The sequence below is a fragment of the Mauremys reevesii genome, linkage group 6 (genome assembly GCF_016161935.1).
Source record: "Mauremys reevesii isolate NIE-2019 linkage group 6, ASM1616193v1, whole genome shotgun sequence".
In the NCBI taxonomy this organism is placed as follows: domain Eukaryota; kingdom Metazoa; phylum Chordata; order Testudines; family Geoemydidae; genus Mauremys; species Mauremys reevesii.
The window spans coordinates 20,209,176-20,227,935 of NC_052628.1; the positions used below are offsets into that span (position 1 = coordinate 20,209,176).

Sequence of the window (18,760 nt, forward strand, 5' to 3'; positions counted from 1 at the left end):
TCCCCATTAAATCGGGACATCTGGTCACCCTAGGCCTAATCCCGTACAACAGGGAAACTGTAGTAGTTCCTTTTGGAAGCATCATATTTGAAAATGATTTGGGCAAAAAGCAGAGTGTAGGCTGGGGCAAAAATACAATACAGTTGTGCCCTGGTTTATGTTGTCACATATATCAGTACTGTCACTGGTGTCAGACATTTGAATGTTAAAGGTGGCATGCAAAGGAGAAACAAAGACAAAATACCTTTGGAAAAAATCATTCCAGGGCTTCTGAATCCATTATAAAGAAGCAAAACACCCACAATTCTATCTGTGTGTGTTTGTCTTTTACCTTAGAAATATCTGGCATATCAAGCCTGGTCTTCCCGGCTTTTTCTCGAAGACTCAGAAATAATGGTACTTCCCTACATTAAAGGAGTACTGTGAGGATAAATGCATGGAAGATTTTTAGATTCTCAGATACTGCTATGATGGGAGCCATATAAATACCTCCGATATCTAGATAGATATTAAATAGCTATTAAAATTTAAGCAATCTGTATACAATTCACTTCCTTTCACAATTAGTCACATGGCACTTCCTCATTGCTTGTGATGGTGCCACAATCCCACCGGTTCGGTCTTCCCTCGTAGATGAGAAATAAGTGGATACTGCAAAAGGAAGCGCAAAAAATAATTCTGTAAACAATAAGGACTCCATTACATGTCATGGAGAAGCAAAAAAAGGACACAAATACATTTTGATATCTTTTGCTACTCACCTTGATATCCTGATCTTTACTGGGTTAATAAACAGTTTTAACCCATTTATAACCCATTTTAGAGATGTTAAAAAAGGCAGAAACAAAGCTTCTTTTGCAACCCCAGATGGAGCTTAAGTGTGTTGCTGTCAGATCTTGAATATACTGTTGTCAGCTCACAATTTTATTGTGAGCCTGGCCATATTTGGTGGTTTTCTTGAAGCCCCAGCTCCTGAAGTCATGTAATTAATTACATGGGATTCAGATTTCATTATATAAAAGTTTCTAGCTCTCATAGTTGTGAAGAAGAGCTTGTAAATAAACCACAGGCACCCTAAAGGCTCATATCCTGGAAGGCAAATAAAAAGAATCTACAATGTATTATGTTTAAGCCAATCTCATGATTTTGGGGGGGTCTGATGTAATTTTTGTACAGTTGGGGTTGGCAGTACTGCCTATTGCTTAATTACACTGGCATTACCCTGGGGGTTAGCAATACTGTGAATGTGTTTTTTATAGTTTGTTTATTCACTTGCAACTCCCTTTTGCTCTATTTTCAGGTTTTCTTCTTTTTGGATGAATTCTGAAGTTAAACATAAAACATCTTGAAAATAGATTGGAGATTCATCAAATGAAACAGACAAAAAAGTACTGAGAGTAAGTTTACAGCAACAGAGTTTCATAAGAATTCAGTGGACGGTCTTGGGTACTAAACCCTTTTGAGAACCTGGCCACTGATGTCCCTAACCCTAAATTTGGCAGCCTAAGAAACCTTCCAGATTATTGCTTGATATGCTGACCTGCAGATTAAACGATGTTTCAAATGCCTTCAAGGTGACTTAAAGAAAAGCACTCTGGAGCTTGAAAGCTTCTCTCTTTCACCAGCAGATATTGGTCCAGTGAAAGATATTACCTCGCCCACCTTTTCTATCTTCAAGGCGATACTCAGGTAAGAGCCCTTCTGGGAAAACACTTGGGTTAGGACATACCAACAACTTCTTTAGCCTTCAAGGATTCTAGAGGCCCTCAATAAGCACTCTCTGAGGGCATGTCTTCACTAGCAATGTTAAAGCGCTGGCCGCAGCAGTGTTTTAACGTGGCTGTGTAGTCGCGGCATAAAAAAACCACCTCCACTAGGGGAATAGTTACCAGCGCTGGGAGCACAGCGTAGTGCCAGTGTAGTCAAGCCCTGATAATAATTACTGTACTTTTTTGTTTTCAGATAAAATACAAAATACAACTAAATCCACAGTAATGCAAACACACAAAATGATGAGAAGTGTACATTTTACATGTTATCTAAGACACATAACAGGATACCGAGAAAGTGTATTATTAACTACTATTATTGTATGATTATTTGTGTTTACAGTATGATACTGTATAGAAACAAATATAGTCTCTGTTCCAAAGTGCTTAACAGCCAGCTTACAGTATCTTCTTACACTGAAGTGAAAACAAGATAAAAACTACACAAAGACCACAATGATAAAATAAAACAAATACTAAACCATTACTGCAAATGGATAATCCCACTCACGCTTCTTCTACTGCACCATTTGCATCAAAGGTACTTATATCTCCATTGTTTTGTCCCAAAAAGTCAAAGTATTTGTCTGACATTAAGTTTTGATAAATCATCCGATAGCTTGTTTGTAATGGTTTCTGATGACTCTGTGCACTAGCAATCGTTATTTTTTGGTACAACATTTGTTCATACTTGTTTCAACAAAATTTTCTTAACTTCCTTCTGAAACATTGTGTTATTTCCACTGCTAGAGATTCATCATATAGTATCCATCAGCTAGAGTCTGGGTGTTATTCCAAAATCCCATATTTTTTGTTAGCTACTAACCTTCTCCAGTGATCAACTCCAGTGACTTGGAGTTGTTATCAGAAACAGGGAGGAGAATTCAGAAAAGGATGTAGTGGAGTGTAAAGATTTGTGAGGGTGAACATGAGTGCAGGAATAGGGACAGGATGAATGGAGGAGGAGACAGAATGATGAGAGCAGAAAATATAGTAGGGTAAAAGGGATGAGGAGAAGGAAGTGGTAAAGTGAAGTTGACAAGGAGGAAGAGAGGGAGAAACTGAGAAGTGTTTGGAAAGCACCTAGCATACAGTGGGTGCTACCAAAAATAATTAAATAAATACCTAAATAATAAAGAAGAGGTGTGGAGAAGTAATGCCAAGTGAGTTGTGGATTGTCAGAGAAATTAATTAGCCAGCACACCATAATGCAATAAGTTAATCAATAAAATAAATCAGTTAAGCAATTTCAGATAACCAATAGAGATGGTGGACATTTTTCATTTTAAGCATTTTTTCAGTGATAAAGTGACCCATTTTCAAAACTGACAATTTTCACCAAAAATTGATTTTTAAAAAAAAATATTCAATATTTAAACTAAACAAAATCATTTCAGGCTCTTTTTTCCCCCATTTCTCACCACTTGTTTAATTTTCACCCTTTTTCAGTCGCAAAATGAAAATAAAGGAAAAAAGGGGAGAAAGGAGGGTAACAAAAAAGAGAGAGAAAGGAGGAAAAATCTAAAATGGTCACTTAATGTTTTATTTTGAAAAAAAGAATTAAATGAAATATTTTGGTAAAACTTTTTTTCACAAATTCCCCCAACCCCGCAAATTATTTTTTCTAAACCTGCAGAAAAGTTTTTTGATTTTTTTTCTGAAAAAAATTAACATTTATTGACCAGCTCTAATTATCAAACAGAGCAATAAACTAAAGGTTTTACATCAGTATAAAGACTGTAAAAGACTTTAGAAACTGGCTCATTAAGACCCTGTACCGTATCTCAGTTTGCATTTGTGATGTCTGATTCTTGGTGATCAATATGGTAATGAACTAGTTTAACAATAATGTGTGAGCGGAGGGCAGTGTGGTGAATTTTCTAAGGGTGAATATTCTATTGCTCTTCAGTTTCCTCACTGAGGGAAATAGCTCAGCTAGGAGGGAAAGGTTCTGTCTCTTTTGAGAGGTAGTTTGAGACCTGGAAGGACAGTGAGGAGGAAGGCAGCTGTTTCTGGTGGCTGTCAGTAGTGACTGAGCTAGGGTTTCTGGAATTGGCTGTGTCCAATTTGGTCTATCTCGATTTAACAGGATTTATGTACATAGTGTAAATAAACAGATTACATTGTTCCTGGCTGCATGACTTCAGTTTCTTTCCGTCAATACAAACTGACCAGCCGTGAGGTCATGAAACTGCATGTGAGTATCAAAAGATGGTGCATGCGTGCAAACATGCACATGGGCAGCAGGTTATATATTCAGCCAGGAGGTCCAGCCGAGCCGACCAGCGGACCCTCCGCCAGTCATGCCCGCGCAGGTCCGCTGCTCCGGCTCCAGCAATAGCTGGAGCTGGGTCTCTTCCGCCCCGTCCTGCCTGGATCGGCCGCCACGACCCTGCCTGGAGCAGGTCCCAGCCCCGCCTGCCATGTGTTGCGTCCCTGCCTGACAGAACGCAGCGCGCCTCTCCCTGCCTGCTGCCCGGATGCCTGCCCTCCGCCAGTACTGGCAAGGCAGGCTGCCCTTACCCTGAGCCTCTCCAACCCCAAACCCTCAGCCCCAGCCAGAGCCCTCATTCTAATCCTCTGCCCCAGCCCTGCCCACATCATGAACCCCTCATCCACAGCCCTCACCCCACACTCCAAACCTCTGCCCTAGCCCTGAGCCCTCCTGCATCATGAACTCCTCATCCACAGCCCTCACTCACAGCCCAACCCTCTTCCCTAGCCCTGAGATCATGAACCCTCATCCACAGCCCTCACCCCACAGCCCAACCCTCTTCCCTAGCCCTGAGCCTCCTCCTGCATCATGTACCCTCATCCTCAGCCCCACAGTCCTCACCCTGCACTCCCTCCTATCCCCAAACTCCCACCCCCATGCCACACAACCCATACCAACCCCAAACTCCATACCAAAGCCTGCACCCGTAACCCCCACCAGCACAACCACCCCCAGCCCCAGCCCAGAGCCTGCACCCAGCACCCTTCCTGCACCCTAATCCCCAGCCCAGGATCTGCACCCCAGACCTCCTCCCAGAGCCTTAGGCAGGTAAATTTTTACAAACTTGCCACGCATGAACATGCATACACACACTATAAGCCATTTGTAAATTGTATTTTGCAAATAGTTACCCTATTTGCACACACAGTCACAGTAACTGTGCAACCAGGTTTCATATTCACATGCACCATTTGATACCGCAATTGCTTCTCTCACTCGTTTATAACTCAGAGCCTTAAACTCTCTGACTTGCTTTATCAATTTGTAACAATACTTAACTTATCTCTTAGGGATGCTATTAGGCTTTACTAGCAAATGTTTGCAAATTGCTTTGTAGGTTTAAATACTCTGTTGAGCAAATATTACTATTAGCAGGACTGGCATCTGTGCCAATAAATGGTTTGTTGCGCTATCAAGGATAAGTGGTTCTCTCTCAATAGCATTGGAGGACATGCATTTTCATGCAGTGGAAAATTTTGTGCATCAAAAGACTCATTTTCCAACCATTAAGTAGTTAAAGAAGTAAAATTCAGTGAAAAGTATACTGTTCTTCCTCAAACAGACCCTGCATCATCAATTTGAAAAATGGGCAAATGGAGTACTGATTCTAACAGTCATTAGAGCCATTTGAGTCAGTGAATATGTACTGACCCATGTCATGTGGCAAGGATATTAGTCTTTTTTTAACCCTGGTCTATGCCAGAAAACAAATTCCAGCTAGTAACTGTGTGATCAGCATGTTACATCTTTATTACATCAATCATTACTCGAAGATGAACATGAAGAAACACAATAGGAGTTATTCCATTCTACGAGTGAGAAAACTTCCTTAGTTTAATTCACTCTATTTTGGCTTGGCATAAGAAAAAGACAGGATATTTTAGCCTACCAGAAAGTGTGTATTAATATTTTCTCTACTCGAACCATATGTCATGCAGGCTGTGCATCAAAAGATCATCTCTTGCTTTGTCCTTTGGCCTCTTCCTGTGTGTTGACCCACTACAGCCTAATAGCAACACAATTTAGGCCTTGACTATATGGGGAAAATTGGCCTTTTAGCTATTCTGGTTTAATTTACCTTATTCTAGAGTAACTCCCCCATGTGGACACTCTGTTCCACAATACAAGTGAATAGAGTGACCACTTAGGGAGCTAGTTTGGAATAGCTATAGCAAAATAATTTATTCCACAATAGCTATGCTGGTCAGTTTCCCCATGTAGACAAAAACTTTATTGGGACGGACACTTTTTTTCAGGTTCCTTGCCCAAGACTGAGAAGGGGGAATAGATTCCAGTAATTTGACTCTTCAGCACTTCTCCTTAAACGTTATGGGTTTCTCCTCTTTTTGGGGACAGCTGCAAGAATTATTGACACAATATTAATCTTAATAAAAACAAGATTAATTAAAACCAGAGAAAATGGACTTCACATACAAGAAATAGTTTGCTTAAACTCCTGAGAATGTTTCATCTTAATTAGCTTCTGATTTAGGGCTGCACCTTTGCTTTTCAAATATTTCCCCCAATTACCTGTACACACAATAGCATTTGGACTTGCTGCTTTCTCTGGCAGATGGACTGTTGCAGATACAAAAACCTTTTAATGGTGATTAAAGGCTTTCCCAGTGTGCACTTAGACACATGTCTAAAGGGAAGGGATATTTCCCCAGGGCTGGCAGGAAATGGAAAGGTTGCAAATACTCTAGGTACAATGTGCAATTCTGGTCTCCGATGTTTAAAAAAGATGAATTCAAACGGGAACAGGTGCAGAGAAGGGCTACTAGGATGATCCGAGGAATGGAAAACCAACCTTATGACAGTAGACTCAAAGAGCCTGGCTTGTTTAGCCTAACCAAAAGGGGAGATATGATTGCTCTTCATAAATACATCAGAGGGATAAATACCGGGAAGGGAGAGGAGCTAGATAAATTAAGAGTCAATATGACACAAGAACAAATAGATATAAACTGGCCATCAACAAATTTAGGCTTGAAATTAGATGAAGGTTTCTAACCCTCAGAGGAGTGAAGTTCTGGAACAGCCTTCCAAGCGGAGCAGTGGGGGGCCCAAAGGCTATTTGGCTTCAAGACTCGGCTTGATAAGTTTATGGAGGGGGTGGTCTGATGATATTGCCTACAGTGGCATGTGGCCCGTCTGCAATTGCTCTCCAATGGCTGGCGATGGGACACTACATGGGGAGGGCTCTGAGTTACTACAGAGAATTCTTTCCCAAGTGTCTGGATGGTGGATCTTGACCACATACTCGGTCTAACCGATCACCATATTTGGGGTTGGGAAGGAATTTTTCCCCAGGTCGGATTGCCTTCCTCTGCAGTAGGGGCACAGGTCAGTTGCAGGTTTAAACTAATGTAAATTGTGGATTCTCTGCAACTTGAAGTCTCTAAATCATGATTTGAGGACTTTAGTAACTCTGCCAGAGGTTAAGGGTCTATTTCAGGAGTGGGTGGCTGAGGTTCTGTGACCTACAATGTGCAGGAGCCCCAGGAGGTCAGACTAAATGATCATGATGGTCCCTTCTGACCTTAAAGTCTATGAATCTGGCCTCTGCTGCTTCCTACAAGTTGTGCACAGACTGACTCCATTACCCTCTGCTTACCAGCTGCTCTCCAGCTCCTGCTGCAGCCTACTGTGCAGAAGCTCTGTGGCTCCTCCTTGCCATGTGATCCCTCAGAAGCTTGCTATGCAGATTATGCAGAGAGAGAGAGGTGTTACATCCTGGGTTAGGGTCTTTTAGAGAGTTTCTGCTTCCCCCCGCCCCGAATGTTCCTGTACATCTACCCTGGAGGTTCATAGGTCAGTGGGGAGGGGTCTGATGGGATAGTATCACAGTAGTGTCCTATTTGGTGGATATAGGGGGGATTAGGAAGGGGTTGTACCTCTGCAGAGGAACATGTCATGCTCCTTAGGGAATAGTTCATCCACTTTGGTCCCCATGTATACCCAGCTCTCACTGTAGATGTTTGCATGTGACAAACCCCGGTAAACTACGTTGACAAGCGGGCTAAACCAGGTGGGGGTAGCTGATAGGTCTTCTACCCATGGTGAGATAGGGAAATTGCCTTTCTCTAGCATGAGAAGACTGTTCCAGCGGATTAGGTGGAGGAAATCAATTTGTGATTCAGTGGCCATGAAAGTGGTTCAACAGCCTGCTGTGGAGCGTGAAGAGCATGACAAGGCACTGAAGATGTCCTGATCTCCCACTGCACCTAAGGAAGTCCCCAGTTGTAATGATTCCTCATGCTCCTGGAATCTGGCTTCCGCAGCCAAAAGAGTGGGACTGCCCCTATGCAACAGCTTTCTCAATTAAAAATTTCCCACACAGGTTTTTTTCTTGTAAATCTCAACCCATCAGCATCATCTTATTATTAATCCAAGTCCTGCAGCAATGGGGGCATGGCAAAGCAATGGGTGGAGATGACCACTGGTAGTTGTAGTAGCCACAATCCTGCACATAGGAGGCCTTGGGACCAGGAGCCATTCAGCTCTATCCCTGGGTCAGCAGAGAAGTTCGGCAATATCCTAAGTGATTGAGCAGCCCTTTTTAGGATAGCACTTCTCACCCTTTTTAAAGGAGAGGGCCAAAAAAGGTGCTTAAACATTGCTTGCCCCATAACATCTGGCCAGACTACCACAGCTGGCAGATCACCCTACAGTAGTCAAAAAAACAACAAAGAAGAAAAGACTCATTTTAGGAGCATGGAATGTCCGCACCTTTATGGATGGAGGCGATACTTGAAGGCCTGCGGGAAGAACAGCTCTTATCTCTAGAGAACTTGCCACTACAATACTGATATTGCAGCACTGCGTGAGACTAGACTGGCCAGTGAAGGCTCCCTCAGTGAGCTAGGAAGCAACTACACTTTCTTCTGGAAAGGAAAAGCAGAGGATGAAGACAGGATACATGGAGTTGGATTTGCAATCAGAACATCTTTCCTGAAACAACTTCCTGACATCCCTGATGGCCTGAATGAACGGCTCATGAAATTTCAATTCCCCCTGAATCCTTTACGGCATGTTACTGTCATCAGTGCCTATGCACCTTTACTGACTAGCACATAGGAAAGCAAGGAGCAGTTCTACTCTGACCTGGACTCCATTCTCAGATGAACCCCTGCATATGACAAGCTCATCCTGCTGGGAGACTTCAATGCTAGAGTTGGTAGGGACAGCAGTGGCTGGAGATGTGTGATAGGACAATATGGAGTGGGAAAGATGACAAGTAATGGACTCCTCCTCTTGGGTAAATGTGCAGAACACAGTCTGTGCATCACTAACATCAACTTTAGGAAAAATTAAATATATATAATGTCATGGATGCACCTACAGTCCAAACAGTGGCACCTGATCAACTATGCTATTATCTGCCAACAAGACATCCGTGATGTCAGAATTAGCAGAGCCATGCATGGTGCAGAATGCTGGACAGACCACAGATTGGTAAGAGCAGTGCTTAACCTACATATAGCTTCTGACGGCACAAGTGCTCCAAGCTCAGCAGAACAGCCTTCAACATAGCAAAGCTCAAGCAGAACTGTACAAACCTACTGAGGTTTCACAACATCTTGAGTGGCATTTCTTCTTCCTCCCAAATGCTACAGGACTTTAAAGATGCTATTATTGTATCACTGTTCAAAAACAAAGGCAGCAAAGCTGACTGCAGAAACTACATAGGCATTTATTTCCTCTATATAGACGGGAAAATACTCACATTCTACTGAACAGAGTCATTTGAATATATCTGAGGAGAATCTACCAGAAGCATAGTGTGGTTTCAGACCAGGTTGCAGTAATACCAACTTGATTTTTGTCATGAGGCAGGTCTAGGAAAAATGTTTAGAGCAGAATATGGACTTTTATGCAGTTTTCATCAACTTGACAAAAGCCTTTGATACAGTCAACAGAGAGGGTCTATGGCTATTCTACATAAACTGGGCTGCCCAAGAAGGTTCATACAAATCATCCATCTGTTCCATGTCCACATGACAGTGCAAGTGCTCTCCAGTGGAGACTCTTCTGATACATTTGAAATCTCGAATGGAATGAAGCAAGACTGTGTACTTGCTCCACTGTTCTTTGCCTGTGTCCTCAGCCATGCTACAAGGACTTGGACCAGGGAATATACATTGGGTACCAACTCAATGGCTCTCTCTTTGATCTTCACAGACTTAACGCTAAGACTAAGATGCTGGAGAGACTTCTTGTCGAGGCACTTTTTGAAGATAACTTCACCCTGATCACCCATAGATATAACGACCTTCAGGTCATCACTGATAGATTTTTCTGAAGCATCCCAGCTCTTTGGCCTTACTATCGGTCTTGTTCCAATCAGCACCTCATTCCTATGCCCCAACCCCAGCCATCTCCATCCAAGGCACACAGCTGAAAAATATGGATCAGTTCAAGTATTTAGGTGGTATGATCTCTAGTGATGGTTCCCTTGATAAGGAAATTGCCTCCATAATCAGTAAAGCCAGACAGACCCATGGCCAACTCCAAACAAAAGTCCTTAATCAACACAACATTGGTCTCACCACCGAATTGAAGATCTACAGTGCAGCGGTCCTAATATCTCTTGGTTCTGAGATATGGACTCTCTATAGACGGCACACTAAACAGTTTGAGCAATTTCACATGCATTCCCTTCACTCAATAATGAGCATTTGCTGGCAGGGCAGAGTGACCAGTATTAAGTTCATTGAGAGAGCGAACACAACTGGCATAAAGGAAATGCTACTGAGAGCACAACTTAGGTGGACTGGATACGTCATCAGAATGGAAGACCACCGTCTCCCAAAACAGATCCTGGGAACTGAGGCAGGACAAAATAAAGAAGGGCAATCCATATAAACTCTTCAAAGATAACTTGAAGAGCAGTCTCCAGTGGGCTGGCATCAGTCTCAAAGAACTTGAGCAAACAGCTCAGAACGGGACTCACTGGCAGTCTCTGACAAGATTAGCATGCAGCAAGTTCAAGCAGGATCAACTAAATGATCTCCAGGCTTCACATGAAAGGCACCACAGAGCTGCATCCACAAACATCATAGATATAGACTTCCCATGTCCTCAGTGTGCCAACTCTGTGCATCAGGTTTGGACTTCAAATTATATGTATAGCTATATATGAGAATTGCCACAACATCTACATCATCATAATCAGCGATGGACGACTACTGCTACTACTAGTGTCCTGTTTAGTGAATTCAGCACGTCTCCTTGACTAGTTGCATCTATTTTCAGTCAGGCGCTTGTTCGACCCCACCTCCAAACAATTACTTTTTTTTGGCATGAAATGACTGGCCCTCCATCATACGGGCAGCAGTATATACAATGTTTAACTCCCTGAGTCAAATGCTACTTTCCTATGTGGAAAAGGCCTTCCACATGTGGAACCAAGTCCTGGGAAACCAGATCAAGGACTTATCTGTCTCTATCCTTGTGTGTCTATCACTATGAGAATATTTTAGTGATAGATCCACAAAGGGGACTTAGGCGGAGTGTTGCAATGCCTAATGTTTAGGTGCTCTGCCACCGAGTACCATCCACTTACCCAAGGATAGGGAGCCTGGGTGCCTAACAATGCATGGGAAGAGTGAGGCACCTAAAAAAGGGCTTCGCAAAAGCCGGCATGCTGAGTGGGGAACCACCTAAGATAGCCAGTTTGAAATGCAGAAGAAACAGGTAGTCTAAGCCCTTCTCCCCCATACTCTGCGTGATTTTCGGATAGATGTTAGCATTTCTTCTGCTGGTTCGGAGCTCTGCCTGTACAGACTCTTCTCCCCACACAGCAATAAGATCCACTACCTCCTGTGTGCTCCAGGCTGGAATGTATTTGCAGGCTTGAGCATCCGTTGTCATCTGTGCTGATGAGCTCTTCATGCCGATCAAACAGGAAATGAAAATACAAAAGTTCCCAGGGCTTTAACAGGGGGGCAGCTGTTTCCTGTGTACCTGGCTGAAGTGCAGTGGAGTTGAAAGTGCTCTCCTGAGCGGTCACAGTGGAGGACTGAGGAGGCCAATTCATTCAAATTACATAGCACAGTGTGTCTGCACAATCCCCATGTTGACACGTGAATGTCGCCTAAAGCGATATGCGCCTCATGGAGGTGTAGTACAGAAGTTGACTTTACAAGCCCTTTAGGTTGGCTGAAGGGACTCGGTAGTGTAGACACATACATTATTAACTCGACCTAATGTGGCATATGTTGACCTAACTTTGTAGTGTAGACCAGGCCTAAGCCTGGGTCAGAGGGAGACATCTGTCTCCACTCAGGATTCGCAGCCATGCAACCTCTCTTGGAGCTAGGTACCTAAGTGCTTGCTCAGCTACCCCCACCCAAAAAGTAGCATGACTGGAACTCGGGTTCTTGCACCTTAGATGAGTGCCCTACCCATTCGGCTATAGAGACAGACTCACTCACTCCCTGGCCCAGTGTATATTAATTAGTCAGACACAGTGGAACAGTGTGAACAGCAGAGGCGGAGCGCATTCTGTAACAGAATGCCCCACAACCCAGTGGATAGGGACCCACTTCTGCAAGGAGGAAGACCCAGGTTCAAATTGCTGCTCTACACCAAATGGGCAGGGGGAATTGATCCTGCATGAATAGCTAACCACTGGACTAAAGGTTAGAAGAGAGATGATGATTTCTCCAGTACTTTTTTGTGTAGGGTCTGATCTGGTAAGCAGCTGCTTGAGAACACCCACTGGATCAAGCCCCATGTGTGAGATAGGCACGGCAACACCTAGTTTGGGAATCCCACTGGAGCTTAGGTATGAGCTAGGCATCTGAGCGCCTAGACAGAGGTGACTGGGCACGTGCCCAGTCACAGATTTTTAGTGCCATAGGAACTTCACCAGTGGAAATGTAGGTTGGGGCTTTAGGCACCTACAAAGTTAGGCAGCAGCCGAGCGGAGGTTTGGAGGATATTTGCATTTTGGATTTAGGTGCCAAAAGTGGCAGTTATATGCCTAAATCTCCTCACAGACATTAATTCCTAACTCTCAGAGGATACAATAATTAATATCCCCATTTTACAGATTGGGAATGGAGGCACAGACAATTTGAGTGATTTTTACAAGAGCACAAAGGAAAACTGCAGCAGAGCTGGCCATTGAACCAAGAGCTCCTGAGTCTCCATCCAGCTTCTTAAACACAAAACCATCCTTCCCTTCTTAACAGCATAATTCTTCTCACAACTGATACTCTCACACTGATATTACTTGATTATAAATATTCTGTTCCATTCTAAAAGGAGAAGGTTCCAGGCAAATGCAACTGTTTCTATGCACAAATGTCCCATGCAGCTATCATGTTCAGACTTTTAGTCAGACCTGAGCTTGCCATCTGAACTCTTTAATGATTAAATAATTATCTTTAGTTTTTTGTCTTGCAAATGGTTTATGTCCACCCTGCTGACGATTCAAGATGAATCACAAGACACAATGGATGATGCTGTGAGCAAGAACCTTCCTGAGTGATGTAGTCACAGCAGAAATATGATTTTAGCTATAATGTGTGATTATTATTATTTTTTGGCAGATTCAACAATTTTACCGATTTTTTTTTTCCTTCTGTGGCTTGAGGTTGGTTGGATCACATTTTGGTGGATTGAGCATAATAGGAGATTTGGTCAGTTTGCTCTTGGAGCTGGGGTGGGCATGGCAATTGTAATGTGTTTGATTCGCCACCATTTTGGACTTTGCTCATTTGACCAATATGTGAATTTAAAGATTTTCACTCATGACTCACTGTACGGTAGATCCCTACCATTTTAGGATAAAACTCCACCCCAGTTTACAAAGCTGCTTATATCCTTTTCATAATTGTTTCAACTTTGCAGGGTGCAAAAAAACCATCAAAAGGCAGGAAATGGAGTGCTAAGGCTAGTGCTCTGTAACTTATTGTGTGCTAAAGTACTTTTCTTTTATCTTCTTTACAGTAGCGAGTGTTGAGGACAGATTGTCAGACATAATTTTCTATGTCCTGATTTTTGTCATATTTTGTGCCACAATCTTAAAATTCTTGAAAAATGGATCAGTTAAGGTTTGGTGGACACTGTTCAAAGGCAGATGTGTGGAGACCCAAGAAGACTTCCTTAACCAGGACTGGAAAGCAGCCAGATTGAAGTTTTGAGTATCACTAGTGTCAGGGACGGCCCTAGATCAAATGGCGCCCCAGACGAGGAGTGTCTGTTGCCCCACCCCTTCCATTGTATGATCACTGGCCATAAAGTTTAGGCAGAGTTTAGGGTCACTGGCCATAAAGCTGCACCCCAAGCCTGGCGCCCCCCAAGCTCAGCACCCCAGGCGTCTGGGTCACCTGTCCCTAAATCTGGCCCTGACTAGTGGGACCAGAAAAGGAGATTGTGGCTAGCTGCAACTGGCAATGCTTGCAGCACTCAACTGATATGGCAAAATGGTGAAGCAGATATCCCGATTCTTCTCCCCATGGATGGCATCTCCCTAGCTGAAATGTCTCCAGGACAGCCAGCCCTGAGTAAATGCTCTTATAGCATAGCACCCTACAAAATATGGATCCCTTTGCTGCTACACACTTTTCCCACACCTAGGACTAGCCCTGCTTTAAACTAGACATGTCCTAGCACTGTCTTGATTCTGAGTGTTAATTAGCTCTTAAGCAGTGCAGTTCAAGAGGGATTCTGTCTTTGTAGTGCATTCACCATTCTAAGGGATATATTCATTTTCTCCATACACATTCAGGATTCCAACTGATATTTCTGAGAGCTCCATATGCATATGGAGAGAACTGCCCCCTGCATTTTAGAGAGAGAGAGACATTTCATCCACCATAAATTGGCTTAATAGTTGTTGTGTGGGGATTCAAAAAGAATTTATTTTGTGTATTGAAAAAAGGGATGTGGCCTCCATACCTGATTTGTTCAGGATATTAGAACACATTAGCCCTGAGGTTCTGATCTAATTCCAGTTAAGGTCATTACATTCTGCCTATAGTACCTGAATGCCTCACAGTTTCAATTAGATGACGTACTCTTCCTTGCTTTCTCCGTGAAATTGTTTTGTAATAAACTTAATAAATGTTTGTCCCTGGAATAATTTGCCATAGCTTCTATTTTATCTTTCTATCATTACATGATAGAAAGCATAAGAGGTGTTTCTACTTCAAGCTGTACAGTTGTCTCTGTTGTAAGTGCAGTTCACAACTTACAGAAAGAAAGAGGTCACTTATTACGATCTCTCATTCAGGCAGTGCATACTTTATTGAACAAACGGACAAGACTAGCCTAGGCACGCAATGATTATGGGAATAGCAAACCATAGTGGCTAAGCTAGGTATAGAGATCTGTCATAGCACAGTGCTCACACTCTGCGGAACATAAAAACTGCAATGACACCAAGGGAGTGGGGAATGTTCCAGGAGGCATGTTTATTTTGGGGGTTGGTACAGAGACTTGGTTGAGTGTTGTTTAAATATTTCTTCAGAAAGTGATATTTACATTTCTGATGTTTACATTTTGTATTAAATAGTCTGGTATTAAATATATTAGTTTCATTTAAGAAAGAGACAGAAAAGGAAAATTAACACTTGAAATGACCAGGTGCACAAAGCAACTTTGTGCAGAGATTAGTGTCATCCATGTAAACACTGCTGCCACCACTTACATTCCTTCCATTAGGCCCTGTGCACACTGTGGTTTGTAACTTTTTTGAAACCCTTTTAAGACATAAACAGCCTAACACAACTGTAGCTAGAGATGGGCTTGAGCTGCAAAATTTGAATCTGGAACTGAATTCTGATCTTTCCTACTCCAGGATTTGGTGACATTCAGATCTGAAGGTTTGGTCTGAGCTCATTTCTAGCTGGAACACAGCTTGTGGCTACAGTATCATGTAAGAAACCCTCTGTAGCCTGGTTTCAGCTAACAAAGATGTTTTTAAAAAATCCCCTTTCACACTGGTTGCGGTGGCTGTTCATTAAGGGTTAGTGAGGCCAAACCCCACCAGTAATATCACAACTGTGTTTGTGTGTTACTTCAGGTTGCAGAACCACCTGCTGCCACTGGGGCACACCTGGTTGGTCTGGGAGAACTCCAGCCCCTGGAGGCTGCAATACAGCTGGCTGCCAAGAGAGGACCTCTGGCCCTGTAGCACATAGACTGTAGACAGCAGAGGGATGATGCAGAACAAAAGTATCTGACAGGTAGCTTCACAGAGCTATTTGAATGTGCTCTCTGTTACCTCTTCTCCTGCTTTTCCAGACTAAATAACAAGTAGGTGGGGGGCTTCTGATGTACGGTGGGTGTCAGGTCAGAGGCAGAATAGTTCTGAGCCTTGGGATGGAATAATTTGGGCTTGGAGGGTTGGGTGTGTAAATGGGGTTAGGTTGATGGTGTATTTGTGGCTTGGGACTGTCTGAGGGGAGAGGATTCAATGTTGAAGGAGTGATTCTGAGCTGTGGAAATTCTGAGTAAGAAGAGAAGGGGGGAGAGGGATAGCTCAGTGGCTTGAGCATTGGCCTGCTAAACCCAGGGTTGTGAGGGGGCAGCTTAGTTATCTGGGGCAAAATCAGTAGTTGGTCCTGATAGTGAAAGCAGGGGGCTGGACTCAATGACTTTTCAAGGTCCCTTCCAGCTCTATGAGATAGGTATATCTCCATATATAATATAAGAAGGGGTTATCCCTTTTATATTGCTGTTGGTAATACACCACCCTGGCCTGCCACCCAAGCTCTCATTCCTGGGGTAGTTTTTAACTGTTCTTTCACCTAGGGCCAATCGTGGAGGGGGGGGGGGGCAGTAGGAGGTCCATTTGGCCGGGGCCTCAAGCTCAAAGGAGGCCTCAAATTTAGACACTTGTTAGTTTTTGGCGTTTGATAAGTTTCACAACTTGTGTTTATGCGCATCCCTATCGGACCAATATGTGACATGCTCTCTCAGCTTAGAGCTGCAAATTTAAGCAAATAAGAGACATGATTTGGTAAAAGACATACTTTTTTTGTTAAGTGATATAGATTTTGTCATGTTAAAGAATTAAAAATGTTCATAAATATTAATACAAATATATCAGTCCTGATGGCACAAGATTAGACCATGATGAATGTATCCTCTCAGATCAGCTGATTATATAAACAAACCACAACTAGTGGCTGGTGCTGGATCAAGTGTGTGTTGTTATATTTCAGTGTCTTTATACACCTCTCCTCCGATATAACGCAACCCGATATAACACGAATTCGGATATAACGTGGTAAAGCAGTGCTCCAGGAGGGCGGGGTTGCGCACTCTGGCGGATCAAAGCAAGTTCGATATAACACGGTTTCACCTATAACGCAGTAAGATTTTTTTGGCTCTCGAGGACAACGTTCTATCGGGGTAGAGGTATAGTTTTACATCTAGTTGGCTAAGGAATTATTTATTGGTGAGAATTTCTCATTATTATCTTCATGTGGTAGCTAAAAGAGGTGACTGGTTGGTTGGTTGAGCCCTAGCTTGGCCATCGTAGGCTTTCGTAGTCTATAGGCCCAGATTCAAGGTGAAAATTTGTGAGGACAATCTTGTACAGTGAGTTTTGTGAGAGAACACGTTTGAAATTTTTGGACGTTATCCCTCTGTCTGTATCCATGTCTGTGTTTACTATATATATATGTCAGCCCTTTGTCTTCAGCTCAGCCTGTTATATTATACCTTGTGTGCTTGAATTTTGATTCAGTGATAAGGATAATAACCTGTCTGAGTGTTTCATTTTGTGTTCTTAATTAGTATTCCTTCATTTTAAGTCTTTTCAGCGTTTGTGTACCATACAGCATTTGTGTACATGTTTACAGTAGAAGATTTCAAGCTACTTATTTACAGCAGAATAATTCAAGTACAGATAGGCTACATATTGACCAGGTAGATCACTAAGAAAAGGAGATTTGAAAGTGGTGCAAGCAAGAGACAGCAAAAACAACTGAGTGAAGCAGCAGCTAAGAGCTCAAAGCCAATAACTTCATTTCTCAAACCACTGGAAAACACACCTTACCCAACAAACAGTGCTACAGATAATGAAAACTCCGCAACTGCAACAGGTAATATTTCAATGCCAATACCTGAACATGAGGACACTAGTCCAGGAGATGTGCCAGCAGTAACGGATGTAGCAGAGGATCCTGTGTACAGTCAAGAAACTCAACAGCAACAGGAAGATGTAGATCTTGCGCAGCAAGAGCAATTCATGAGTACTCCTGGTTTGACTGTGACTGACATTGGAATTATTGACAAGAGCAATGCTGCTCAAATGCAATCTTTTCTTCAAATTAGTTGTTGTGAAATTCCAAATAACATTCCACAAGATGCTGATAATCATGCTTTCCCCACTCGTCTGCTGACCAAAAACTCTTCCAAATGGTGAGACCTGCACAAGAGACTGGTTATGGAAAAACAATCTGCATCATTTTCAACAAAAATGCTGCAAATGCATCTGTCAAGGCTGATTTCCTACTCTGGCACTCTGAGTGCAGAAGGTAGGGGCCCACAAAGATTCTAAAAATTAATACTGGACACTCCAGGCTTGTATTAAACTGCCAAGGGAATTCCGTCCTGTGGGGTACCCTCAAGCCCTTTCACCCCCAACTCTCTGGGGAAGAGCTGAGAAAGAAAAACAAAGGAAATCAGTTGTTTCCACCAGCTAATTAAACAACGTGTGCACAAACCTCTTAGGACACAAAAATCCAGTCCTGTTCTTAAAGGTAAATTTGATTAAAAACGAAAGAAAGAAAGAAAGAAAGAAAGAAAGAAAGAAAGAAAGAAAATACATCTAGAAATTCAGACTATTGCTAGATTTAAAAAAACAAACAAAACAAAAACAAAAAAAACCTTACAAGGATTAAGCATCAAGAATAACTTTCTTGAGATCCAGCTTAAAGGTTACAAGCAAAACAAAAGCTTTTTGGGTTAGCACAGAGGAGTCCACAAGCCGTAAAGAAATAAAAGGAGATAAACCTGATCACGTCTTCCT

The 18,760-nt window shown here is 42.7% G+C and overlaps 1 protein-coding gene across 1 annotated transcript in view; it reads left to right on the forward strand.

The window, feature by feature from the left end:
- The first annotated feature begins 1,671 nt into the window (after positions 1-1,671).
- Positions 1,672-18,760, forward strand: part of NEDD4L (NEDD4 like E3 ubiquitin protein ligase) — a 425,802-nt gene continuing 408,713 nt past the window's right edge. The window contains exon 1 of the mRNA XM_039544808.1: positions 1,672-1,689. The gene's annotated coding sequence lies outside the window, so the exon portion shown is untranslated. The remainder of the gene's footprint in view (positions 1,690-18,760) is intronic.